The sequence below is a fragment of the Oncorhynchus keta genome, chromosome 9, assembly GCF_023373465.1.
Source record: "Oncorhynchus keta strain PuntledgeMale-10-30-2019 chromosome 9, Oket_V2, whole genome shotgun sequence".
Lineage (NCBI taxonomy): Eukaryota > Metazoa > Chordata > Actinopteri > Salmoniformes > Salmonidae > Oncorhynchus > Oncorhynchus keta.
In genome coordinates, this window is record NC_068429.1 from 4194705 (window position 1) to 4213685 (window position 18981).

At 51.2% G+C, this 18981-nt stretch overlaps 1 protein-coding gene across 1 annotated transcript in view; it reads right to left on the reverse strand.

Moving 5' to 3' along the window:
- Nucleotides 1-18981, reverse strand: part of LOC118380388 (netrin receptor DCC-like) — a 689822-nt gene that overhangs the window by 87874 nt on the left and 582967 nt on the right. The window lies entirely within an intron of this gene.

Here is an 18981-nt window from a genome sequence, read left to right on the forward strand (position 1 = left end):
GAACAACAACAGGTGTCTGTGTAGCTACGGTTAACCCACAAGGAACAACAACAGGTGTCTGTGTAGCTACGGTTAACCCACAAGGAACAACAACAGGTGTCTGTGTAGCTACGGTTAACCCACAAGGAACAACAACAGGTGTCTGTGTAGCTACGGTTACCCACAAGGAACCAGGTGTCAAGGAACAACAACAGGTGTCTGTGTAGCTACGGTTAACCCACAAGGAACCCACAGCTACGGTTAACCCACAAGGAACAACAGGTGTCTGTGTAGCTACGGTTAACCCACAAGGAACAACAACAGGTGTCTGTGTAGCTACGGTTAACCCACAAGGAACAACAACAGGTGTCTGTGTAGCTACGGTTAACCCACAAGGAACAACAACAGGTGTCTGTGTAGCTACGGTTAACCCACAAGGAACAACAACAGGTGTCTGTGTAGCTACGGTTAACCCACAAGGAACAACAACAGGTGTCTGTGTAGCTACGGTTAACCCACAAGGAACAACAACAGGTGTCTGTGTAGCTACGGTTAACCCACAAGGAACAACAACAGGTGTCTGTGTAGCTACGGTTAACCCACAAGGAACAACAACAGGTGTCTGTGTAGCTACGGTTAACCCACAAGGAACAACAACAGGTGTCTGTGTAGCTACGGTTAACCCACAAGGAACAACAACAGGTGTCTGTGTAGCTACGGTTAACCCACAAGGAACAACAACAGGTGTCTGTGTAGCTACGGTTAACCCACAAGGAACAACAACAGGTGTCTGTGTAGCTACGGTTAACCCACAAGGAACAACAGCAGGTGTCTGTGTAGCTACGGTTAACCCACAAGGAACAACAACAGGTGTCTGTGTAGCTACGGTTAACAAGGAACCACAGGTGTCTGTGTAGGAACAAGGAACAACAACAGGTGTCTGTGTAGCTACGGTTAACCCACAAGGAACAACAACAGGTGTCTGTGTAGCTACGGTTAACCCACAAGGAACAACAACAGGTGTCTGTGTAGCTACGGTTAACCCACAAGGAACAACAACAGGTGTCTGTGTAGCTACGGTTAACCCACAAGGAACAACAACAGGTGTCTGTGTAGCTACGGTTAACCCACAAGGAACAACAACAGGTGTCTGTGTAGCTACGGTTAACCCACAAGGAACAACAACAGGTGTCTGTGTAGCTACGGTTAACCCACAAGGAACAACAACAGGTGTCTGTGTAGCTACGGTTAACCCACAAGGAACAACAACAGGTGTCTGTGTAGCTACGGTTAACCCACAAGGAACAACAACAGGTGTCTGTGTAGCTACGGTTAACCCACAAGGAACAACAACAGGTGTCTGTGTAGCTACGGTTCAAGGAACAACAACAGGTGTCTGTGTAGCTACGGTTAACCCACAAGGAACAACAACAGGTGTCTGTGTAGCTACGGTTAACCCACAAGGAACAACAACAGGTGTCTGTGTAGCTACGGTTAACCCACAAGGAACAACAACAGGTGTCTGTGTAGCTACGGTTAACCCACAAGGAACAACAACAGGTGTCTGTGTAGCTACGGTTAACCCACAAGGAACAACAACAGGTGTCTGTGTAGCTACGGTTAACCCACAAGGAACAACAACAGGTGTCTGTGTAGCTACGGTTAACCCACAAGGAACAACAACAGGTGTCTGTGTAGCTACGGTTAACCCATAAGGAACAACAACAGGTGTCTGTGTAGCTACGGTTAACCCACAAGGAACAACAACAGGTGTCTGTGTAGCTACGGTTAACCCACAAGGAACAACAACAGGTGTCTGTGTAGCTACGGTTAACCCACAAGGAACAACAGCAGGTGTCTGTGTAGCTACGGTTAACCCACAAGGAACAACAACAGGTGTCTGTGTAGCTACGGTTAACCCACAAGGAACAACAACAGGTGTCTGTGTAGGAACAACTACGGTTAACCCACAAGGAACAACAACAGGTGTCTGTGTAGCTACGGTTAACCCACAAGGAACAACAACAGGTGTCTGTGTAGCTACGGTTAACCCACAAGGAACAACAACAGGTGTCTGTGTAGCTACGGTTAACCCACAAGGAACAACAACAGGTGGTGTCTGTGTCTAGCTACGGTTAACCCACAAGGAACAACAACAGGTGTCTGTGTAGCTACGGTTAACCCACAAGGAACAACCCACAAGGAACAACAGGTGTCTGTGTAGCTACGGTTAACCCACAAGGAACAACAACAGGTGTCTGTGTAGCTACGGTTAACCCACAAGGAACAACAACAGGTGTCTGTGTAGCTACGGTTAACCCACATAAGGAACAACAGCAGGTGTCTGTGTAGCTACGGTTAACCCACAAGGAACAACAACAGGTGTCTGTGTAGCTACGGTTAACCCACAAGGAACAACAACAGGTGTCTGTGTAGCTACGGTTAACCCACAAGGAACAACAACAGGTGTCTGTGTAGCTACGGTTAACCCACAAGGAACAACAACAGGTGTCTGTGTAGCTACGGTTAACCCACAAGGAACAACAACAGGTGTCTGTGTAGCTACGGTTAACCCACAAGGAACAACAACAGGTGTCTGTGTAGCTACGGTTAACCCACAAGGAACAACAACAGGTGTCTGTGTAGCTACGGTTAACCCACAAGGAACAACAACAGGTGTCTGTGTAGCTACGGTTAACCCACAAGGAACAACAACAGGTGTCTGTGTAGCTACGGTTAACCCACAAGGAACAACAGCAGGTGTCTGTGTAGCTACGGTTAACCCACAAGGAACAGCTACGGTTAACAGGTGTCTGTGTAGCTACGGTTAACCCACAAGGAACAACAACAGGTGTCTGTGTAGCTACGGTTAACCCACAAGGAACAACAACAGGTGTCTGTGTAGCTACGGTTAACCCACAAGGAACAACAACAGGTGTCTGTGTAGCTACGGTTAACCCACAAGGAACAACAACAGGTGTCTGTGTAGCTACGGTTAACCCACAAGGAACAACAACAGGTGTCTGTGTAGCTACGGTTAACCCACAAGGAACAACAACAGGTGTCTGTGTAGCTACGGTTAACCCACAAGGAACAACAACAGGTGTCTGTGTAGCTACGGTTAACCCACAAGGAACAACAACAGGTGTCTGTGTAGCTACGGTTAACCCACAAGGAACAACACAGGTGTCTGTGTAGCTACGGTTAACCCACAAGGAACAACAACAGGTGTCTGTGTAGCTACGGTTAACCCACAAGGAACAACAACAGGTGTCTGTGTAGCTACGGTTAACCCACAAGGAACAACAACAGGTGTCTGTGTAGCTACGGTTAACCCACAAGGAACAACAACAGGTGTCTGTGTAGCTACGGTTAACCCACAAGGAACAACAACAGGTGTCTGTGTAGCTACGGTTAACCCACAAGGAACAACAACAGGTGTCTGTGTAGCTACGGTTAACCCACAAGGAACAACAACAGGTGTCTGTGTAGCTACGGTTAACCCATAAGGAACAACAGCAGGTGTCTGTGTAGCTACGCTTAACCCATAAGGAAACAACAGGTGTCTGTGTAGCTACGGTTAACCCACAAGGAACAACAACAGGTGTCTGTGTAGCTACGGTTAACCCATAAGGAACAACAACAGGTGTCTGTGTAGCTACGGTTAACCCACAAGGAACAACAACAGGTGTCTGTGTAGCTACGGTTAACCCACAAGGAACAACAACAGGTGTCTGTGTAGCTACGGTTAACCCACAAGGAACAACAACAGGTGTCTGTGTAGCTACGGTTAACCCACAAGGAACAACAACAGGTGTCTGTGTAGCTACGGTTAACCCACAAGGAACAACAACAGGTGTCTGTGTAGCTACGGTTAACCCACAAGGAACAACAACAGGTGTCTGTGTAGCTACGGTTAACCCACAAGGAACAACAACAGGTGTCTGTGTAGCTACGGTTAACCCACAAGGAACAACAACAGGTGTCTGTGTAGCTACGGTTAACCCACAAGGAACAACAACAGGTGTCTGTGTAGCTACGGTTAACCCACAAGGAACAACAACAGGTGTCTGTGTAGCTACGGTTAACCCACAAGGAACAACAACAGGTGTCTGTGTAGCTACGGTTAACCCACAAGGAACAACAACAGGTGTCTGTGTAGCTACGGTTAACCCACAAGGAACAACAACAGGTGTCTGTGTAGCTACGGTTAACCCACAAGGAACAACAACAGGTGTCTGTGTAGCTACGGTTAACCCACAAGGAACAACAACAGGTGTCTGTGTAGCTACGGTTAACCCACAAGGAACAACAACAGGTGTCTGTGTAGCTACGGTTAACCCACAAGGAACAACAGCAGGTGTCTGTGAACAACAGCAGGTGTCTGTGTAGCTACGGTTAACCCACAAGGAACAACAACAGGTGTCTGTGTAGCTACGGTTAACCCACAAGGAACAACAACAGGTGTCTGTGTAGCTACGGTTAACCCACAAGGAACAACAGCAGGTGTCTGTGTAGCTACGGTTAACCCACAAGGAACAACAGCAGGTGTCTGTGTAGCTACGGTTAACCCACAAGGAACAACAACAGGTGTCTGTGTAGCTACGGTTAACCCACAAGGAACAACAACAGGTGTCTGTGTAGCTACGGTTAACCCACAAGGAACAACAGCAGGTGTCTGTGTAGCTACGGTTAACCCACAAGGAACAACAACAGGTGTCTGTGTAGCTACGGTTAACCCACAAGGAACAACAACAGGTGTCTGTGTAGCTACGGTTAACCCACAAGGAACAACAACAGGTGTCTGTGTAGCTACGGTTAACCCACAAGGAACAACAACAGGTGTCTGTGTAGCTACGGTTAACCCACAAGGAACAACAAGCAGGTGTCTGTGTAGCTACGGTTAACCCACAAGGAACAACAACAGGTGTCTGTGTAGCTACGGTTAACCCACAAGGAACAACAACAGGTGTCTGTGTAGCTACGGTTAACCCACAAGGAACAACAACAGGTGTCTGTGTAGCTACGGTTAACCCACAAGGAACAACAACAGGTGTCTGTGTAGCTACGGTTAACCCACAAGGAACAACAACAGGTGTCTGTGTAGCTACGGTTAACCCACAAGGAACAACAACAGGTGTCTGTGTAGCTACGGTTAACCCACAAGGAACAACAACAGGTGTCTGTGTAGCTACGGTTAACCCACAAGGAACAACAACAGGTGTCTGTGTAGCTACGGTTAACCCACAAGGAACAACAACAGGTGTCTGTGTAGCTACGGTTAACCCACAAGGAACAACAACAGGTGTCTGTGTAGCTACGGTTAACCCACAAGGAACAACAGCAGGTGTCTGTGTAGCTACGGTTAACCCACAAGGAACAACAGCAGGTGTCTGTGTAGCTACGGTTAACCCATAAGGAACAACAACAGGTGTCTGTGTAGCTACGGTTAACCCACAAGGAACAACAGCAGGTGTCTGTGTAGCTACGGTTAACCCATAAGGAACAACAACAGGTGTCTGTGTAGCTACGGTTAACCCACAAGGAACAACAACAGGTGTCTGTGTAGCTACGGTTAACCCACAAGGAACAACAACAGGTGTCTGTGTAGCTACGGTTAACCCACAAGGAACAACAACAGGTGTCTGTGTAGCTACGGTTAACCCACAAGGAACAACAACAGGTGTCTGTGTAGCTACGGTTAACCCACAAGGAACAACAACAGGTGTCTGTGTAGCTACGGTTAACCCATAAGGAACAACAACAGGTGTCTGTGTAGCTACGGTTAACCCACAAGGAACAACAACAGGTGTCTGTGTAGCTACGGTTAACCTGCCCTTAGCCATGACATTCAGGCCCTACCCTACCCTGCCCTTAGCCATGACATTCAGGCCCTACCCTGCCCTTAGCCATGACATTCAGGCCCTACCCTACCCTGCCCTTAGCCATGACATTCAGGCCCTACCCTACCCTGCCCTTAGCCATGACATTCAGGCCCTACCCTACCCTGCCCTTAGCCATGACATTCAGGCCCTACCCTACCCTGCCCTTAGCCATGACATTCAGGCCCTACCCTACCCTGCCCTTAGCCATGACATTCAGGCCCTACCCTACCCTGCCCTTAGCCATGACCTTCAGGCCCTACCCTACCCTGCCCTTAGCCATGACCTTCAGGCCCTACCCTACCCTGCCCTTAGCCATGACCTTCAGGCCCTACCCTACCCTGCCCTTAGCCATGACATTCAGGCCCTACCCTACCCTGCCCTTAGCCATGACCTTCAGGCCCTACCCTACCCTGCCCTTAGCCATGACCTTCAGGCCCTACCCTACCCTGCCCTTAGCCATGACCTTCAGGCCCTACCCTACCCTGCCCTTAGCCATGACATTCAGGCCCTACCCTACCCTGCCCTTAGCCATGACATTCAGGCCCTACCCTACCCTGCCCTTAGCCATGACATTCAGGCCCTACCCTACCCTGCCCTTAGCCATGACATTCAGGCCCTACCCTACCCTGCCCTTAGCCATGACATTCAGGCCCTACCCTACCCTGCCCTTAGCCATGACCTTCAGGCCCTACCCTACCCTGCCCTTAGCCATGACCTTCAGCCCCTACCCTACCCTGCCCTTAGCCATGACATTCAGGCCCTACCCTGCCCTTAGCCATGACCTTCAGGCCCTACCCTGCCCTTAGCCATGACCTTCAGGTCCTACCCTGCCCTTAGCCATGACCTTCAGGCCCTACCCTGCCCTTAGCCATGACCTTCAGGCCCTACCCTGCCCTTACCCATGACCTTCAGGCCCTACCCTGCCCTTAGCCATGACCTTCAGGCCCTACCCTGCCCTTAGCCATGACCTTCAGTCCCTACCCTGCCCTTAGCCATGACCTTCAGTCCCTACCCTGCCCTTAGCCATGACCTTCAGGTCCTACCCTGCTCTTACCCGTGACCTTCAGTCCCTACCCTGCCCTTAGCCATGACATTCAGGCCCTACCCTGCCCTTACCCGTGACATTCAGGCCCTACCCTGCCCTTACCCGTGACATTCAGGCCCTACCCTGCCCTTACCCGTGACATTCAGGTCCTACTCTGCCCTTAGCCATGACATTCAGGCCCTACCCTGCCCTTACCCGTGACATTCAGGTCCTACTCTGCCCTTACCCGTGACCTTCAGGCCCTACCCTGCCCTTACCCGTGACCTTCAGGCCCTACCCTGCGCTTGCCCATGACCTTCAGGTCCTACCCTGCCCTTAAACGTGACCTTCAGGTCCTACCCTGCCCTTACCCGTGACCTTCAGTCCCTACCCTGCCCTTACCCGTGACCTTCAGCCCCTACCCTACCCTGCCCTTACCCGTGACCTTCAGTCCCTACCCTGCCCTTACCCGTGATCTTCAGTCCCTACCCTACCCTTACCCGTGACCTTCAGTACCTACCCTACCCTGCCCTTACCCGTGATCTTCAGTCCCTACCCTGCCCTTACCCGTGACCTTCAGTCCCTACCCTGCCCTTACCCGTGATCTTCAGTCCCTACCCTGCCCTTACCCGTGACCTTCAGCCCCTACCCTGCCCTTACCCGTGATTTTCAGTCCCTACCCTACCCTGCCCTTACCCGTGACCTTCAGTCCCTACCCTGCCCTTAGCCATGACCTTCAGTCCCTACCCTGCCCTTAGCCATGACCTTCAGTCCCTACCCTGCCCTTAGCCATGACCTTCAGGCCCTACCCTGCCCTTACCCGTGACCTTCAGGCCCTACCCTGCCCTTAGCCATGACATTCAGGCCCTACCCTGCCCTTACCCGTGACATTCAGGCCCTACCCTGCCCTTAGCCATGACATTCAGGCCCTACCCTGCCCTTAGCCGTGACATTCAGGCCCTACCCTGCCCTTAGCCATGACATTCAGGCCCTACCCTGCCCTTACCCGTGACATTCAGGTCCTACCCTGCCCTTACCCGTGACCTTCAGGCCCTACCCTGCCCTTACCCGTGACCTTCAGGCCCTACCCTGCCCTTACCCGTGACCTTCAGGCCCTACCCTGCCCTTACCCGTGACCTTCAGGTCCTACCCTGCCCTTACCCGTGACCTTCAGTCCCTACCCTGCCCTTACCCGTGACCTTCAGGCCCTACCCTGCCCTTACCCGTGACCTTCAGTCCCTACCCTGCCCTTACCCGTGATCTTCAGTCCCTACCCTACCCTTACCCGTGACCTTCAGTACCTACCCTACCCTGCCCTTACCCGTGATCTTCAGTCCCTACCCTGCCCTTACCCGTGATCTTCAGTCCCTACCCTGCCCTTACCCGTGACCTTCAGCCCCTACCCTGCCCTTACCCGTGATCTTCAGTCCCTACCCTACCCTGCCATTACCCGTGACCTTCAGTCCCTACCCTGCCCTTACCCGTGACCTTCAGTACCTACCCTACCCTGCCCTTACCCGTGATCTTCAGTCCCTACCCTGCCCTTAGCCATGACCTTCAGTCCCTACCCTGCCCTTAGCCATGACCTTCAGTCCCTACCCTGCCCTTAGCCATGACCTTCAGGCCCTACCCTGCCCTTAGCCATGACCTTCAGGCCCTACCCTGCCCTTACCCGTGACATTCAGGCCCTACCCTGCCCTTACCCGTGACATTCAGGCCCTACCCTGCCCTTAGCCATGACATTCAGGCCCTACCCTGCCCTTACCCGTGACATTCAGGCCCTACCCTGCCCTTAGCCATGACATTCAGGCCCTACCCTGCCCTTACCCGTGACATTCAGGTCCTACCCTGCCCTTACCCGTGACCTTCAGGCCCTACCCTGCCCTTACCCGTGACATTCAGGCCCTACCCTGCGCTTGCCCATGACCTTCAGGTCCTACCCTGCCCTTAAACGTGACCTTCAGGTCCTACCCTGCCCTTACCCGTGACCTTCAGTCCCTACCCTGCCCTTACCCGTGACCTTCAGCCCCTACCCTACCCTGCCCTTACCCGTGACCTTCAGTCCCTACCCTGCCCTTACCCGTGATCTTCAGTCCCTACCCTACCCTTACCCGTGACCTTCAGTACCTACCCTACCCTGCCCTTACCCGTGATCTTCAGTCCCTACCCTGCCCTTACCCGTGACCTTCAGTCCCTACCCTGCCCTTACCCGTGATCTTCAGTCCCTACCCTGCCCTTACCCGTGACCTTCAGCCCCTACCCTGCCCTTACCCGTGATCTTCAGTCCCTACCCTACCCTGCCCTTACCCGTGACCTTCAGTCCCTACCCTGCCCTTAGCCATGACCTTCAGTCCCTACCCTGCCCTTAGCCATGACCTTCAGTCCCTACCCTGCCCTTAGCCATGACCTTCAGGCCCTACCCTGCCCTTAGCCATGACATTCAGGCCCTACCCTGCCCTTAGCCATGACATTCAGGCCCTACCCTGCCCTTAGCCGTGACATTCAGGTCCTACTCTGCCCTTAGCCATGACATTCAGGCCCTACCCTGCCCTTAGCCGTGACATTCAGGCCCTACCCTGCCCTTAGCCATGACATTCAGGCCCTACCCTGCCCTTACCCGTGACATTCAGGCCCTACCCTGCCCTTACCCGTGACCTTCAGTCCCTACCCTGCCCTTACCCATGACATTCAGGCCCTACCCTGCCCTTACCCGTGACATTCAGGCCCTACCCTGCCCTTAAACGTGACATTCAGGCCCTACCCTGCCCTTACCCGTGACATTCAGTCCCTACCCTGCCCTTACCCGTGACCTTCAGCCCCTACCCTACCCTGCCCTTACCCGTGACCTTCAGTCCCTACCCTGCCCTTACCCGTGATCTTCAGTCCCTACCCTACCCTTACCCGTGACCTTCAGTACCTACCCTACCCTGCCCTTACCCGTGATCTTCAGTCCCTACCCTGCCCTTACCCGTGATCTTCAGTCCCTACCCTGCCCTTACCCGTGACCTTCAGCCCCTACCCTGCCCTTACCCGTGATCTTCAGTCCCTACCCTACCCTGCCATTACCCGTGACCTTCAGTCCCTACCCTGCCCTTACCCGTGACCTTCAGTACCTACCCTACCCTGCCCTTACCCGTGATCTTCAGTCCCTACCCTGCCCTTACCCGTGACCTTCAGTCCCTACCCTGCCCTTACCCGTGACCTTCAGTCCCTACCCTGCCCTTACCCGTGATCTTCAGCCCCTACCCTGCTCTTACCAGTGACCTTCAGTCCTTACCCTGCCCTTACCCGTGACCTTCAGTCCCTACCCTGCCCTTACCCGTGACCTTCAGTCCCTACCCTGCCCTTACCCGTGACCTTCAGTACCTACCCTGCCCTTACCCGTGACCTTCAGGCCCTACCCTGCCCTTACCCGTGACCTTCAGTCCCTACCCTGCCCTTACCCGTGACCTTCAGTCCCCACCCTGCCCTTACCCGTGACCTTCAGTCCCCACCCTGCCCTTACCCGTGACCTTCAGTCCCCACCCTGCCCTTACCCGTGACCTTCAGTCCCCACCCTGCCCTTACCAGTGACCTTCAGTCCCTAAACTACCCAGGCACACAACATTCAGTCCCTACCCTGCCCAGACCCACAACGTTCAGGCCCAAACCTGCCCATACCTACAATGTTCAGTCCTTATCCTACCCAGGCCCATGACATTCAGGCCCCCACATACCCAGGCCCACACCGTTCAGGTCCTACCCTGCCCGGCCTGCGATGTTCAGGCCCTTTCCTACCCAGGCCCACGATGTTCATGCCCCCACATACCCAGGCCCAAACTATTCAGACCCTTCCCTAACCAGGCCCACGATGTTCAGGCCCTTCCCTACCCAGGTCCTACCCCGCCCAGGCCCAGAAAGTTCAGGCCCTACCCCGCCAAGGCCCAGAAAGTTCAGGTCATACCCTAACCAGGCCCAGAAAGTTCAGGTCCTACCCTAACCAGGCCCAGAAAGTTCAGGCCCGATTGCTTCTGCCAAATTTAAGGTCTGTTAGTAAATCCATTAGCTGTTCCTCTCTGTCTGTCACTCGCTCTCTGTGACGCAGCTCACTCTGCATGCACTCTGCTCATGGTGGCTCTGAGTCTGTCAGTATCCATAGCAACTTCCTCTGTTAGTAAATCCATTAGTTGTTCCTCTCTGTCTGTCACTCGCTCTCTGTGACGCAGCTCACTCTGCATGCACTCTGCTCATGGTGGCTCTGAGTCTGTCAGTATCCATAGCAACTTCCTCTGTTAGTAAATCCATTAGTTGTTCCTCTCTGTCTGTCACTCGCTCTCTGTGACGCAGCTCACTCTGCATGCACTCTGCTCATGGTGGCTCTGAGTCTGTCAGTATCCATAGCAACTTCCTCCGTTAGTAAATCCATTAGCTGTTCCTCTCTGTCTGTCACTCGCTCTCTGTGACGCAGCTCACTCTGCATGCACTCTGCTCATGGTGGCTCTGATTCTGTCAGTATCCATAGCAACTTCCTCTGTTAATAAATCCATTAGTTGTTCCTCTCTGTCTGTCACTCGCTCTCTGTGACGCAGCTCACTCTGCATGCACTCTGCTCATGGTGGCTCTGAGTCTGTCAGTATCCATAGCAACGGCTACGCTTGGGCTGCTCTCCTCAATGAGGTGACATGAGAGAGCAGTTAGCAGTTAGCTACTTTTCATCACTCTAAAACTGGGCCGTTTTCTCATGCAGCAGGAGCACGAGCAAATGACCCAGGATCAAAATGTTAGTATCCAATCAGTGATACCTGAAAAAAAACAGGCTCTACCCTCAGGCCTTATGCCCTCAGGTCGAATTGCAGAGCTCTAAACTCTGGCCTCGACTGGATGAGCAGCCTTAGAAGAAACCATCTTGGTCTGTCCTCGAAGTTTAACATTATCCGGTCTAGCCGTCTCAACAATAGCTATTACAGCAGAAATATCAGATAATGTGTGAGAGTGCCTCAGACCCATCGTCCTGGTAACACACTGTACATGTCCCAAATGGCACCCTATTCTGAACATAGTGCACTACTTTAGATCAGAGCCCTATTCCCTATATAGTGCACTACTTTAGACCAGAGCCCTATTCCCTTTATAGTGCACTACTTTAGACCAGAGCCCTATTCCCTATATAGTGCACTACTTTAGACCAGAGCCCTATTCCCTATATAGTGCACTACTTTAGACCAGAGCCCTATTCCCTATATAGTGCACTACTTTAGACCAGAGCCCTATTCCCTTTATAGTGCACTACTTTAGACCAGAGCCCTATTCCCTATATAGTGCACTACTTTAGACCAGAGCCCTATTCCCTATATAGTGCACTACTTTAGACCAGAGCCCTAGTCAAAAGGAATATACATTTTGGGACACAGACATTGGTTAATGACGCTGACGCTAGACTTCAATTCCAGTCCGGTTCCGCGTCGATGCTCATCTGCTGTATTAGGGTTATTTCAACAGTATTATCTCCTATTCATTAAGATGCTTTTCAGATGATTTTCAAGATGGAATCCCAACGTTCCGAGGCGAAGAGAAACACAGATTGCACACATGGGATCTTTCAGACTGGGTTAGGATAAAAATAGACCCTTCTAGGAGCCGATGGATTGGATTGTTTTATAAGTAACTAGGTAGGCTAACAATAGTAGAACATGAACACAATCCAGAACATCTAGGAACATGAACACAATCCAGAACATCTAGGAACATGAACACAATCCAGAACATCTAGGAACATGAACACAATCCAGAACATGAACACAATCCAGAACATCTAGGAACATGAACACAATCCAGAACATGAACACAATCCAGAACATGAACACAATCCAGAACATCTAGGAACATGAACACAATCCAGAACATCTAGGAACATGAACACAATCCAGAACATGAACACAATCCAGAACATGAACACAATCCAGAACATCTAGGAACATGAACACAATCCAGAACATGAACACAATCCAGAACATCTAGGAACATGAACACAATCCAGAACATCTAGGAACATGAACACAATCCAGAACATCTAGGAACATGAACACAATCCAGAACATCTAGGAACATGAACACAATCCAGAACATGAACACAATCCAGAACATCTAGGAACATGAACACAATCCAGAACATGAACACAATCCAGAACATGAACACAATCCAGAACATCTAGGAACATGAACACAATCCAGAACATGAACACAATCCAGAACATGAACACAATCCAGAACATGAACACAATCCAGAACATCTAGGAACATGAACACAATCCAGAACATCTAGGAACATGAACACAATCCAGAACATCTAGGAACATGAACACAATCGAGAACATCTAGGAACATGAACACAATCCAGAACATCTTGGAACATGAACACAATCCAGAACATCTAGGAACATGAACACAATCCAGAACATCTAGGAACATGAACACAATCCAGAACATCTAGGAATATTCTAAGAACATTAAGTAGAACTAAAGAACACAGGAAAGACAAATGAGATTAGTCTCAGTCCCACAACACCTGAGCAGTCCCGTCTCTTGGACAGGATAAATGACTCGTTCACTGCTCAGGGTCACAAGTCTGGGCATCCAGCTACTATAATTACTGCACACCTAGGGCACAGTTGCACACTATTCCCTATGTACTGCACTACTTTTAACCAGAGCCCAGGCAGTATGGACAATATGTGCGCCAACTTGACGGTCCAAAGTAATGCACTGCATAGGGAATAGGGTGCCATCAGGGACACAGTCTCTGTTTCACACTGCTCTTGTCCATTGAGAACCAGGTACAATACACGGAGGGTCTGTGCTTCATCAGTGAACTCTGACCTCTATCATGCTGGAAGGCAACAGGCTCAACCATCTGCTCCTAATCAGAAGGACAGACAGAAGCCACCGGTTTCCTCCTAATTCATCCCAGCAGGCATTGCAGTGGGTCAGTGAGCACGCTGTCGTACCAGCGAGCCCCGCCGATCCCTGGCGACGTTCTGCCAACACTCTCAAGTATGATTACAGATTACAGCGGGCATGAGTGTGTGTGTGTGTGTGTGCAGGTTGTTATCATATACATGACTCAGGCTGGATAGTGTTAGGGTTTCTCAGACTGGATAGTGTTAGGGTTACTCAGGCTGGATAGTGTTAGGGTTTCTCAGACTGGATAGTGTTAGGGTTACTCAGGCTGGATAGGGTTAGGGTTTCTCAGACTGGACAGGGTTACTCAGGCTGGATAGTGTTAGGGTTTCTCAGACTGGATAGTGTTAGGGTTTCTCAGACTGGATAGTGTTACGGTTTCTCAGACTGGACAGTGTTACGGTTTCTCAGACTGGATAGGGTTAGGGTTTCTCAGACTGGATAGGGTTACTCAGGCTGGATAGTGTTAGGGTTACTCAGACTGGATAGTGTTAGGGTTTCTCAGACTGGATAGGGTTACTCAGACTGGATAGTGTTAGGGTTTCTCAGACTGGATAGTGTTAGGGTTTCTCAGACTGGATAGTGTTAGGGTTTCTCAGACTGGATAGGGTTACTCAGGCTGGATAGTGTTAGGGTTTCTCAGACTGGATAGTGTTAGGGTTTCTCAGACTGTATAGTGTTAGGGTTTCTCAGACTGGATAGCGTTAGGGTTTCTCAGACTGGACAGGGTTAGGGTTACTCAGACTGGATAGGGTTAGGGTTTCTCAGACTGGATAGGGTTACTCAGACTGGATAGGGTTACTCAGACTGGATAGTGTTAGACTAGGATTTCTCAGACTGGATAGTGTTAGGGTTTCTCAGACTGGATAGTGTTAGGGTTTCTCAGACTGGATAGGGTTAGGGTTTCTCAGACTGGACAGGGTTACTCAGACTGGATAGGGTTAGGGTTTCTCAGACTGGATAGGGTTACTCAGACTGGATAGGGTTACTCAGACTGGATAGTGTTAGGGTTTCTCAGACTGGATAGTGTTACGGTTTCTCAGACTGGACAGTGTTAGGGTATCTCAGACTGGATAGGGTTACTCAGACTGGATAGGGTTACTCAGACTGGATAGGGTTACTCAGACTGGATAGGGTTTCTCAGACTGGATAGGGTTTCTCAGACTGGATAGGGTTTCTCAGACTGGATAGGGTTAGTCAAACTGGATAGGGTTTCTCAGACTGGATAGGGTTTCTCAGACTGAATAGGGTTTCTCAGACTGGATAGGGTTAGTCAGACTGGATAGGGTTTCTCAGACTGGATAGGGTTACTCAGACTGGATAGGGTTACTCAGACTGGATAGGGTTTCTCAGACTGGATAGGGTTAGTCAGACTGGATAGGGTTAGTCAGACTGGATTGGGTTACTCAGACTGGATCGGGTTACTCAGACTGGATAGTGTTACTCAGACTGGATAATGTTACTCAGACTGGATAGTGTTACTCAGACTGGATAGGGTTAGTCAGACTGGATAGGGTTAGTCAGACTGGATCGGGTTACTCAGACTGGATCGGGTTACTCAGACTGGATCGGGTTACTCAGACTGGATATGGTTAGGGTTACTCAGACGGGATAGGGTTAGTCAGACTGGATAGGGTTAGTCAGACTGGATCGGGTTAGTCAGACTGGACAGGGTTAGGGTTACTCAGACTGGATAGGGTTAGGGTTACTCAGACTGGATAGGGTTAGTCAGACTGGATAGGATTAGTGTTACTCAGACTGGATAGGGTTAGTCAGACTGGATAGGGTTAGTCAGACTGGACAGGGTTAGGGTTACTCAGACTGGATAGGGTTACTCAGACTGGATAGGGTTACTCAGACTGGATAGGGTTAGTCAGACGGGATAGGGTTAGTCAGACTGGATAGGGTTAGTGTTACTCAGACTGGATAGGGTTAGTGTTACTAAGACTGGATGGGGTTAGTCAGACTGGATAGGGTTACTCAGACTGGATAGGGTTAGTCAGACTGGATAGGGTTAGTTTTACTCAGACTGGAAAGGGTTAGTCAGACTGGATAGGGTTAGTCAGACTGGATAGGGTTCGTCAGACTGGATAGGGTTAGTCAGACTGGATAGGGTTACTCAGACTGGATAGGGTTAGTCAGACTGGATAGGGTTAGTCAGACTGGATCGGGTTACTCAGACTGGATCGGGTTACTCAGACTGGATCGGGTTACTCAGACTGGATATGGTTAGGGTTACTCAGACGGGATAGGGTTAGTCAGACTGGATAGGGTTAGTCAGACTGGATCGGGTTAGTCAGACTGGACAGGGTTAGGGTTACTCAGATTGGATAGGGTTAGGGTTACTCAGACTGGATAGGGTTAGTCAGACTGGATAGGATTAGTGTTACTCAGACTGGATAGGGTTAGTCAGACTGGATAGGGTTAGTCAGACTGGACAGGGTTAGGGTTACTCAGACTGGATAGGGTTACTCAGACTGGATAGTGTTAGGGTTTCTCAGACTGGATAGTGTTAGGGTTTCTCAGACTGGATAGTGTTAGGGTTTCTCAGACTGGATCGTGTTAGGGTTTCTCAGACTGGATAGGGTTAGTCAGACTGGATAGGATTAGTGTTACTCAGACTGGATAGGGTTAGTCAGACTGGATAGGGTTAGTCAGACTGGACAGGGTTAGGGTTACTCAGACTGGATAGGGTTAGGGTTACTCAGACTGGATAGGGTTAGTCAGACTGGATAGGGTTACTCAGGCTGGATAATGTTAGGGTTTCTCAGACTGGATAGTGTTAGGGTTTCTCAGACTGGATAGGGTTAGTCAGACTGGATAGTGTTACTCAGACTGGATAGGGTTAGTCAGACGGAATAGGGTTAGTCAGACTGGATAGGGTTAGTCAGACTGGATAGGGTTAGTCAGATGGGATAGGGCTTGTCAGACTGGATAGGGTTAGTCAGACTGGATAGGGTTAGTGTTACTCAGACTGGATAGGGTTACTCAGACTGGATAGGGTTACTCAGACTGGATAGGGTTAGTCAGACGGGATAGGGTTAGTCAGACTGGATAGGGTTAGGGTTTCTCAGACTGGATAGGGTTAGTGTTACTAAGACTGGATGGGGTTAGTCAGACTGGATAGGGTTACTCAGACTGGATAGGGTTAGTCAGACTGGATAGGGTTAGTTTTACTCAGACTGGAAAGGGTTAGTCAGACTGGATAGGGTTAGTCAGACTGGATAGGGTTCGTCAGACTGGATAGGGTTAGTCAGGCTGGATAGGGTTACTCAGACTGGATAGGGTCTTTCAGACTGGATAGTGGTCCCTCTCTAGTCTACCCCTCCTTCCCTCCCTCTCTAATCTGCCCCTCCCTTCCCTCTCTAGTCTACCCCTCCCTCCCTCTCTAATCTGCCCCTCCCTTCCCTCTCTAGTCTACCCCTCCTTCCTTCACTCTCTAGTCTACCCCTCCTTCCCTCCCTCTCTAGTCTACCCCTCCTTCCTTCCCTCTCTAGTCTACCCCTCCTTCCCTCCCCATCTAGTCTACCCCTCCTTCCCTCCCTCTCTAGTCTACCCCTCCTTCCCTCCCTCTCTAGTCTACCCCTCCTTCCCTCTCTAGTCTACCCCTCCTTCCTTCCCTCTCTAGTCTACCCCTCCTTCCCTCCCTCTCTAGTCTACCCCTCCTTCCTTCCCTCTCTAGTCTACCCCCCCCCCCCCCTCTCTAGTCTACCCCTCCCTCCTTCCCTCTCTAGTCTACCCCTCCTTCCCTCCCTCTCTAGTCTACCCCTCCTTCCCTCCCTCTCTAGTCTACCTCTCCCTCCCTCTCTAGTCTACCCCTCCCTCCCTGTCTAGTCTACCCCTCCCTCCCTCTCTAGCCTACCCCTCCCTCTCTAGTCTACCCCTCCTTCCCTGCCTCTTTAGTCTACCCCTCCCTCCCTCTCTAGCCTACCCCTCCCTCTCTAGTCTACCCCTCCCTCCCTCTCTAGTCTACCCCTCCCTCCCTGTCTAGTCTACCCCTCCCTCCCTCTCTAGCCTACCCCTCCCTCTCTAGCCTACCCCTCCCTCTCTAGTCTACCCCTCCCTCCCTGTCTAGTCTACCCCTCCCTCTCTAGTCTACCCCTCCCTCCCTCTCTAGTCTACCCCTCCCTCCCTCTCTAGTCTACCCCTCCTTCCCTCCCTCTCTAGTCTACCCCTCCTTCCCTCCCTCTCTGGTCCACCCCTCCTTCCCTCCCTCTCTAGTCTACCCCTCCTTCCCTCCCTCTCTAGTCTACCCCTCCTTCCCTCCCTCTCTAGTCCACCCCTCCTTCCCTCCCTCTCTAGTCTACCCCTCCTTCCCTCCCTCTCTAGTCTACCCCTCCCTCCCCCTCTCTAGTCTACCCCTCCTTCCCTCCCTCTCTTCCCCTGCTCATAAACCTGCAGGCTGTAATGATATGCTAGTCCTTAATTAACAGACAGATTTCCCAACTCCACATCCTGCCGTGTGTGTGTGTGTGCATGTGCACAGAGCCTTTGTCTATCTAGTCAACTAGTCTATAGTTCCCGGAGCCGTTTCCAGGTCTGGGAACAGAGAGACTAGGTGATGTCACAGTAGGGAGCCGTTTCCAGGTCTGGGAACAGAGAGACTAGGTGATGTCACAGTAGGGAGCCGTTTCCAGGTCTGGGAACAGAGAGACTAGGTGATGTCACAGTAGGGAGCCGTTTCCAGGTCTGGGAACAGAGAGACTAAGTGATGTCACAGTAGGGAGCCGTTTCCAGGTCTGGGAACAGAGAGACTAGGTGATGTCACAGTAGGGAGCCGTTTCCAGGTCTGGGAACAGAGAGACTAGGTGATGTCACAGTAGGGAGCCGTTTCCAGGTCTGGGAACAGAGAGACTAGGTGATGTCACAGTAGGGAGCCGTTTCCAGGTCTGGGAACAGAGAGACTAGGTGATGTCACAGTAGGGAGCCGTTTCCAGGTCTGGGAACAGAGAGACTAGGTGATGTCACAGTAGGGAGCCGTTTCCAGGTCTGGGAACAGAGAGACTAGGTGATGTCACAGTAGGGAGCCGTTTCCAGGTCTGGGTTTCAGAGAGACTAGGTGATGTCACAGTAGGGAGCCGTTTCCAGGTCTGGGAACAGAGAGACTAGGTGATGTCACAGTAGGGAGCCGTTTCCAGGTCTGGGTTTCAGAGAGAC